Raw genomic sequence first — 10,444 nt, forward strand, 5'->3', positions numbered from 1 at the left:
GAAACCAACTGGAATTTAAGACTTCTTGTAATAGTAGGTGAGAGTCAATTTGTACTATGACAGTGCCTTCAAATGACATGGGTTTGATACAGACTACTGGAGGTTTTTAGTTCTTGACTGTCTTCTTAAACTTGAATTACTTACTACAATGGAATGTAGGGAACAAACAGTCAATAACATTTAAAAAAGAAAATCTAGATATTTCTGTCATTCAGGATTGACACTGTGAACTTCAGAGAGTTTAAGTAAATATTTGACTTCAAATGTGTGAAGAGGAAACGCAAAGCTGACATGCTTATGAAACCCTTGTCCCATTTGTGGGGACATGCATGGCCTGAAATGTGAAGGAACCCTCAGCCATAGGGATTTGTGATGTGTCATGGTTCTGTAAAAAAAAACAAAAAACAAAAAAACCCCATATATTATCGATGCAGAACGGGGAAGTGTGTGGGCTACGCTGTGGGGGGGAGGGGGTGCAGCCAGTGGGTTCGTGAACTACTACAACCCACTGACCAAAAATTCCACTTGTCTGTTGTCTTTTGGGGTGGGTGTTGGGCGGGGGCGGGGGGGGTGGAGGGAGAAGGGGAGAGAAGCACAGCTGGTTGTCATAGTAGTTGTGCAGGTGCTCTACAGGTTGTGATGAGACTATTCATATTCTCCTCCTCTGCCGTGTACGTCATTCATAAACGACCTGCTTACTTGAGCTTCATATGAGATGCAAGGATTTCACCCTTAACATACATACCATTAATGTTTTGAATAATAAACTGACCTTGAAAACTCTTGGTCTGAGATAAACAAAGCAATTTATATGTCCATAATTAATCCCATATTTTGGCAAAAATATCCCCAAGTATGACACTTTTTCAAAGCCCTTATTTAAATATAGATATGCTAATGAGCTATCTGGTGACCACTCTGTTTGGGGATGATGGTGGTTGTTTTCTTTTTTCAATTTCATTTTGCATTTATTCACCAAAACAGTCTTATTTATGTACTTATACAGCAGCCGTCACGAGCATCAAAACTAGAAAATTATGATGTATTCAGAGTGGTATCTTTTAGATCAGACACCGTTCAATTACAGTCATAAAATAGTTGGAATAAAGAGAGGTTTTTTCATTCTGATTAAAAATATTAGACAAATAGTATCTATTTTTCTTTTGGAGGAGCTATTTTGTAATTAATCTGCATAGTTTTTACACCGATCAAAAATTCAGTGTATTTTTTTTTAATCTAAAGACTCTCATCTTCCTTCCTTTACACCTTGTTAGCCGATGGCCAAGGATGTTTGGTGAGGTGCCAGCTATGCCCGTTTTATACCATCCGTGACTTTAACTGCTAGGACGCACTGTCCCTTGGCGGCGGGCAGCCCGGGCTAGGCTGACGGATGCCCCAAGGTCCTAAACACCTGTGACTTTAACTGCTAGAGCTCAGAGCTCCTTCGCAGCGGGCAGTCAACACTGACTGACAGGTGCCCCAATGGCAGCACTAAGAGCCTCTCCACACCCGTGACTTTAATTGCTAGAGCTCAGAGCTCCTTCGCAGCGGGCAGTCAACACTGACTGACAGGTGCCCCAATGGCAGCACTAAGAGCCTCTCCACACCCGTGACTTTAATTGCTAGAGCTCAGAGCTCCTTCGCAGCGGGCAGTCAGGATTGACTGACAGGCGCCCCAAGAGTTTGCCCCGTGGAGGCGGCACAACTCAACGCTAGGCTCTTAGTACTCTCACCTAATGGCCAGGCTTCATAGCCAAAACAGCTGAGGTTCTTTAATTGTGTTGGCTGCTTTACAGTAAACCAGAGAAACAAGTCAGGCTTATGCACAAATGGTTATCAAATTTATTAAACTAGATTCTAATCATGTGGTTACAAAATTGCTAGTGCCTACTTATTTAAATGTAGAGATGTTACACACACAAACAAGTTACAAAACTGAAGCCACAATCCCAAAGAAAGAAAACAAAGTATAGAGCTCTATTTCAAAATATGTGTACACTAAAGATAGGAGATCAGGTGTGGGTGCTTCTTACCCTCCTTGCATCTCTCGATTCCAGCGGTGCCAAGCCAGGATCGGTCACTCAATTCCGCGGAAAGACGAATAAGGGACGAGGCTTAGGGACCCTCTTTGCTGCAGAAGCCTTGGGAGGCTGTCACTTATCTGACCAGCAGATAGATAGTGAAAAGCACTCAAAAATCATGGTGCTGTAGGTCCCATACTTATACCTCTGTACTCCTTTATTCTCTTTCTCCTTTCTTATGCCAAATTGGGGCTGGTCTGTCTGGGCGACGCCAGCTCTCCCAAGAGTAGTTTACATTTGCAAGGGAGAGAAACAATAAGTTTCGACTACTGGACATTCCTTTTATTAGGGTAAATATTTTCCCACCTAGGATGTTGGGGTGTGTGCATCACGCTATTTAGTAGGGGCTAAGAGCCATGTCTGTCACAGCTTCTCTGTCTGCTATGAGCCTAATCGTTGTATATGTTCCCAAAGGCACATTGTAGCAGCACACCTGTGCTTCTCACAGCTTCAAAGGCTGTGCTGGAATTTATGTTAAGTGCCCTGTTGTTTTGGCTCCCTTGTGTTCCCAGCAATGCTGGTCTGGGGCGGGGGGGTGGCTGGCTGTCTGGCTACACACCTGTGTGTGTTTTTAGTTTGTTACATTACAAAGTGGTTGCACTGATGACAGGTTACAAATTCACAACACCCTCAGCCTTGTTATCCTCAGACCTGTCATTAGTCTCCATTTTTTTTAACTGAACAGGAACTCCTTTTGTTTATTTTCCTTCTCATTGCTCTAGTTTTACAGTTGTGTGGGAGACTGCTAGGAAGTTTTGGTGATGACATTGCCCCCTCTGGATTAACTCCAGCTCTTCAAGGGAATGGAGAGTAATAATGGTGATAAACACTAAAAACTAATTTAATCCAGGACAGCCAGAAACACCCACAAGAAGCAAGCTGTATTGGAGAGATTTTTTTCACCAGTCATATTAGTTTAGTGGATTTTATTCTAGAAAATCTCATTTGTGTGGAATATTGTTATATATGGCTCTGCCCCCCACAAGTTCATAAAATTACCAAACCTTTACTGTTTAAAAAAAATGACAAAGCCTGAGTAAAGTTGATTTAAATGGCTGAAATCTGCTCAAGGATTGCTGTTTTGAATCTATATACAATATAATGCTTATGGCATCTTTTAGGTATTGCTTCCAGCTTTATTTTCAACTCATGCTATTTACTTAGTTGATTTCTAAGTCTCAAAAATGAAAATAAAACAAAAAACAAACTTATGAGGTACGTTCTGAGGCTTCGCTTCTCTGATTTATGTTTGTCTTTGGGTATTTTAAAGCATTTGCTTGTGTAGAAGGTGTGTGGATTGCATAGTTATAAAAAGAAAGAGACATGCACAGGAAAGACATGAAAAATTGCTATATTTTTCCACACCTGGTAAACATTCCCATTGGTTAGTTGGCTGTATTCAAAAGGCTAAGACTTTTATTGCTATGCTAGCAAAAGCAACCTTTCTTCATAGTGGAACAGTACAAAGGAAAAGCACAAAATGTACACACATCACAGTGACTGGAATTCTGTTTGAACAACTGTATTGATTGAGTCTGACCCCTTTACACTTTTTTTCTATTATCTGAAAAGGTGCATCTAAGTGTAGCTGAATTGAACCAACTGAGATGAACTTTTCATGAAAACTTCTTGAGATATTGCTTTTAGTTCAAAGCTTTGGAATTTTAAAGGGCATTTTTAATATAAGCCTGTTGAGGTATTCTGTGCCACAGCCACACTTTGAATGTTAAACTACAGGTAAACCTAAGGAGAAAAAAATAAAATTGTGAAGCATACTATAAATTATTGGAATATGGCAGAAAAACTTTGGACTCTAGGTAGAAAACAAATTAAAAATACAAAAATGTACCATGTAGAATCCTAGGAATTAAAAAAGTGTGTTATACTATTATAACTATTATACTATTAAATGAGCACCTTATTACTCACTTAGAGCACCATGAATGTACATGGTGCTTTACAGACCTATAGAAGGACAAACAAAAAAAAAACAACAACATTGGACGACAATTTCAGCTAAGGTGTAAAAACACTATTGGTGAGAACATGTTACAAAGAATTCTTGGAAAACGTGAGCTTGAAAGATGGAGTGGGCCGGGGGGTGGGGGGGGCAGCGAGGGGACAGAGAGGTTCTTGATGCCCTAAGAATGGAAGGCTTTTTCAAGAGGTGGTGGGTATTAAAGGGGAGGTTTACTGAGTATGGGAGCAGTAAAATAAAAGGATTTGGAGGAAATAAGAGCAGAGATCTAGTTGCTAGCAAGATTGAGTAGGATCCTTAAGGTAAGGATGAGGAATGTGAATTGAGTGGTAAAACAGGATGCTAGTAAAAGGATTCAAGGAGAGGGAAGAAAGATGACTCTAGCTGTTGGACTTCAGTTAGCCTGGAGAGGGAAGGTGAGAAAAGGGAGGCCTGGTAGGAGAAAGATAGTGATAAAGTTGAGATGACCAAGGTGTGAAAAGAGTTTTTTATGGGGGTGGGATATGGAGACAAAGGGAGGGGCAAGGTGGTGATAATGTGGAATTATTGAGGGACTTACCAAGAAATTGGAAGGAGAGAGAAGTCAATGATGTCACCAAAGTGATGAGCTGGGAATTAGGGGAAGGTAGTGGGATGTAGGTGGTATCAAGAAAGGAGATAGGGAGATGGATTAGTGGGGAAAATAATTTGTTTTGAAAATCTGGAGTTTCACAGGACAAAGGAGTATTTGAGAGTTAGAAATGTGAGACAGAGGAAAGGGATGGAAGTTGTGGGATCCAAAGAAGAATTTGGAGTTAATTGCACAAAGGGGGTAACTGAAGCCATGGTAGCACAGATGTAATAAAGAGGAAGACTAAGAACCAAACTCTGAGGGACGGAAATAGAAAAATGAAGAGGAGCTGCTCATGAAGATGCTGAAGGACCAGCCAGCAAGGTAAGAGAACCCAGTAGATTACAATAGTTGTAGAAAATGTAAGTGTTTCCCATATTAAATGAGTTACAACTTAAATGATCCAGTACTATGGGGAATTTGCAGAGGTGTGTTGAGAATTAGGATAATATATTTTCAAATCCGGACTTTACTAATGAGGGGAGAGATTCCACAAAATCACTTTTGGATTAATGCAAATATTTTAATATATCTAAACAGTGACCTGTCATTACTTATTTGCATTATTAATGAGAGGCCCCAATCAAGGATATATACATATGTATAGGACCGAGCACAGTTAACTACAAATTACAAAAATATACACACACACAATACTGCCTATATTTTGCTGTGAGCGCAGGGGTGTGGTTGGTTTGTTTTTTTCCCCCATGTCTATCTCTAGATATAAACTCTGACAGCATAATTTGTCTATCTTCCAAACCTTAGTGACTGGTCATATAAGATTAGACTTAATGAAATAAAGAAGTTGAATGTTCTTAACTGTGTTCTAATGAAAAGCATTTTTTGTTACCATTAAGAGCTTTACTACTATGAAAACTAAATGAAAAGAAAGAGGATAATATGAGATGGTAAAGGAAACTGCTGCTTGCTTTTGAGTGATTATTTTGCCTGTATGGATATTGTCTACAAGAATCGCCTTTTGTCTCCAATTTGTAACTTGTTGATGGATTCCTTGCATTTTGCTCTTTGCCCAGTGAACAGGACTTACAACAGTAGCAGAATGTAGTTTGCTCACCCTCCTACATCTTTGTGTTATGAGAGAGTTTCCTGCCGCTGTTTTGCAGCACTGTCTGAGTCTAACCATCAGGTAGGGTGTGGACTGCTTCTTCATCAGGTCTGAGGTCTCTCTCCAACTCAGACTCCATGAGGGAGGAGAGCTTCCTAAAGCTATAGTTTTACCTGACAAGTTACCAAGCCTGAAGCTATGTAGACTGTAAATAAGCTATATCCAAGGACCTCAGTAAAGAGTAAATTACAAACCAAGTACCTGCTTGTATTTTTCTTATTGTGGATAGCAGTAACTGCTTCAGCTGTTTCACACTAAATAAAATCGAGCACGTCACTTATGCACTGATTGCTTCTTTAGTTATGCTTATCACTTGAAAATACATGAACTATTGCATTTCAAAGAGAAGTTGTTACTATTTATAGTTATAATAAACAAGACCCATAACACTATAGTTTTGTAGCTTTCATGAATAGCAGATCTCTGCCTTGTGCATATAAGTAACATGATGGTTTGAACCCTGCATTTGTGTGAAAACCGAGAATAATAAATATTAGGATGAAAAGGAGCTATTCAGATTGTGGACCCCTTTCTATTTCTGCACTGTATTATAGCCCCAAAACATTCTGTCCTTTATTTAATCTAGTTTGAGTTGTTTCTGATGTGGGTAGCTTGCAACCTATGTCTGATATGGAAAGAGCTGAAAACCACCTGATTACAAGACACCGTTTTCTAGTGTGACACACTACTGGGAATGGCTAAAAAGAGTGAAACTGCTAGGCAAGATTAGCAAATGGGAAAACCTCAAAACACAGGGAGGTTCCATTCAGATCACCCCTGGAACATTTGACTTCTGATCCATAACTTATTGAAGGTCTCTTTTCTGTCATCCACCACCTCTCATTCTTTTCTCTCCTTTTCCAGCTGTTTCCCACTGAGCTTGGAGACACCTTAAATGCCATCTTTAGAGTTGGATGGATTATATAGCAGAAACTGTTGGCCTTTAACATAGTCTCATATTGTACTTTTAACTCTCCCCCGGGAATAGAAGCATCAGGAACAGTGCTCCAGAGGAACACACTCTTTGGGTGATATTTCTCAAAGATTCAGGAAAAAAATGTAGTTGATGTCACTTTTAAAACCCAGATTGCACTCTGTTCCGTCCCTTGACACCATGTCCCTTTCACTTTCCCCTGACAGCTCACAGGAAACTAATGCAAATAACGATGCCAGGCTTTGATTATGAGAGAGAGCACTGCCACTTATTCTCTTTGTCTCCTGCAGTTTATAGAGGCAGCTTCAGTGCATAATTTAATCTCTGTTCTGGGGACTGTAGTAAATCCACAGAGATTTCCACCAACCGTCAGTGCTGACATCGGAACAACGTGTGCGTATCCTCTTTGATGTGAATTCCCCAATGACAGCTGTAGAAGGACTTCTAGCTTTGAAGCTATCCTAAAAATTGTACTTTCAGGAATAAAGTTGCCAGGCTCCTCTTCAAGAAAAGGGGGAGTGTAAAAAGCAGTGGTTTAAAGCTAGAGAGCACCTTATATATCATACTTCCTTGGCCCTAGAATTCCTTCACTTCTGCAGGGTGGGAGAAAAACGGATCCCTTTTTATTGGAAGCATTCTTTCTTGACCGTCTTCTTATAGGGGAATTTTGGAGTAGAGGGTAGATGTGATGGTGCTTTCTCACAAGGTGCTCCCCATTGTACAAAAAAGAGAGGGGGATAGGTCATTCCAATGCTCTGCCTGTTCAAAAGGGTACCTCCCAAAGACTGTGGGCTAATGCTACCTACAAACTGATAGTGGTGAGAACTGTAATAGTGTGCGCTCAGCAGTTATATGGAATGTATGCTTGTTCATTTGCTTTCTCTTCAAAGACGGACTTTTTTTACTTTATAGTAGAAGACTGGGATCAAGATTTCTCTGTCTCCTGCTTTGGGCTTTCAAAATATACTGGCTTTGGTCTACCCTCATCATGAAGGTTGAATTTAAATGTTTGATTAGTAGTAATTTAGGGCACCTATCCTTGACACAACTGAGACCTAGATTAGAAGTGCTAGTGATTTATTTAATTCCATCTTCCTGAAGGACATCAGTCTCCATGTTACTTTTTAAAGTATTTGTATATAAATATCAGTGGTGCTGTTCTGTAAAACGTAGGACTACCTGCAACCACATTTTTAGTGCTGCTCCTATCTCTAGCAATAATGGGGATGCATGTACAGCCATGAGGAGATAACTTGATTCTTGAGGCGCTAGTTTGTGCCTATCTTTGAATGTAAATGCAATTCTGATGTAGAAACTATTTCACAATGTAGGGCTGACATAGTAGCAGAAACCAACACTACAGAAAGGTTGTATCCTTATGTACAAAGTTAATTTATTTACCTATCACTATTATACTAATATCTAAAACTAACAGAGCATCTTTCATAACAAAGCCCCTCTGGGGTGGTTCTCAGCTGCTCTTTAACAGTGCACAGTAACAGCCTAGGAGCTTCAAGTGTGCAAGGACCTGAACACACTTTCCCTGGTCTAGCAATACAATTAAGCATGTGCTAAGTCTTATGTAAGTCTATGGTCAAGTCTAATACCACTCCTGGGAACTTTTTCCATAGCAATGCAGAGGGGAAAGGGTCACCTATAGAATTAAGCCAGCTACATCCTGTAGCATATTGATTTTTTCATTAAAGACTCTTCTGTGTGTTAGTATTAGAGATCAGTTTACCATTAACTGTAATATACTATTTACACCAAGCTGGGGGCTGCAATCAATATTTTGGGGGCATATGCTCTGCTATGTGGTGCGAAGGGAGTGGAGCAAATTAGAGTAGCCCTCAGGCTGCTATAACCTGGGCTATGGCAGAGATTCAGGGATCACTAACTGGTAGCTTGTTCTCAGTTTCTCCTCCCCCATTTCCCCTGGACTGGGTAGTGGGTCCCAAAGAGATGCCATTCAAGTCACTTCCTGGAACTCCTTAGGCCTGGCAGGGAAGAATGCAATAAAGTACGTAGAGCTACTCCCTTATATGACACACTGCTGAGATGATGTGCCAGCCGAGGAGCTGCAGGCAGATTTTCACACCTGAGAGATGACATGGGTGCTGAAGGATAAGCGATGGTTACTAACAGAACGATCTAGCAAGTGTCTTGCTGTGCTACAATACTACCTGAACAGTCATGAAATGAAGACTATGAAAGAAACCTGAGCCTAAATGCTCGGACAGAAGCCAGAGGGGCTCAGGGCAGGTGTATAGTCTACTAGCATGCAATTAGTTGCAGGATCCAAGATTTTCAATCCTGATTTTGTTAGTGTGAATAAAACATCCAGATTAGCTAGGTGTGCCAGTCAAATTTTTGCTCTTTCTTTAGCTCTCTTAAACCTGTGTTTAAAAGAACCTGACTATGGACATAAATGCTACTAAACATTCTAGCTGGGAGGAAACTGACCTCAGGCCTTCAGGAAGGTTTAATTAGGAGAGATGTACCAGACTGAGTTGATGCCAGAGCTATGGACTGTTGAATACTCCAAAACACAGAGGTGCTGCATGGATGTTGGTTCCATTCAGAGTACGGGTGAAGACTATGACAGCATGAGACTGTTGACAGTTATGTGCTAGATGGAATTTCTCATGGCAGAAGCTGGATTTCAGACTGTAGGAAAGCCAGCCATTGAGACTAGAAAAGGCAGCTCAATAAAGTCCTAATTGAGAAAACCTGCCAAAATATTAGCAGTAGCAGGGCAGCAGTTTTGTTTGGTGGATTCTTGTTGATGTTTCCTTTTGGGACAATATCCTAATAGTTTCCCCCTTACTGACACAAAGAAGTAAAATTCTCTTAAATTTCACATGTATTTTCCTTACTTGGCAAACCAAAGGCATTAGCTAATGACAAATATATTAAAATCAAAATGGTTCCTACCATATTCTTCTCTGTGTGTATACATCTTCAAAGGTGATTTAGCTAAAGCAAACTAAGGCCACTTTGCTGTGAATAAGAGCATCCCTACAGAGTTTAAATGCACTTTAACTTCACAGTTGTAGTTAATGTCTTTACATCCTGGATGCTGCATATAAACAGGCCCTCCTCGATGGTGAAATAGCATAATATGCACATTTTGCCTTAACAATAGGGAAAGTTAATATAATAACCTCTTCCCAATTTTTATGTATGCATTAGAGACAGTGGGAGTAGTTGAAAAGATTGTCAATGATTCAACATCAATGTAAAATGGCAGTTGATGAATTCCTGGTGCTTTTATGAATATTGGCAGCTTATAACCATTTTATGGTATCACTAAAGATAAAACAAAGTAAGGTCGTTGGTAAATAGAGTGTATGTATACACACACACACTTTTTTTTTTTAAAGGGATGGCTTCTGTACTGAGTAAGTGAACAATCTATGCACATTCTTTTATATGCAAATAAAATGAAGGGGTTACTTCCTGGCATATTGCAGGAATGTATAAAAAGGATCAAATAAATAATGTATGGGGGGCCCAGAGGGGGACACATCCATAAATCTATTTGCTGGTCAAGGTCTAGTACTGTCACATTTTTTTTAAGCACTTAAATTCAAAAGTTCAGACACTTCTTTGCCTTTCCCCCTGTCAAATATCACTACTCCTTTCCTTAATGTGAAATATAGTATGGTTATTTTTTAAAATGAAACCGGCTCAATTTCATGTTCAAGAACTA

The sequence above is a fragment of the Natator depressus genome, chromosome 6, assembly GCF_965152275.1.
Source record: "Natator depressus isolate rNatDep1 chromosome 6, rNatDep2.hap1, whole genome shotgun sequence".
Lineage (NCBI taxonomy): Eukaryota > Metazoa > Chordata > Testudines > Cheloniidae > Natator > Natator depressus.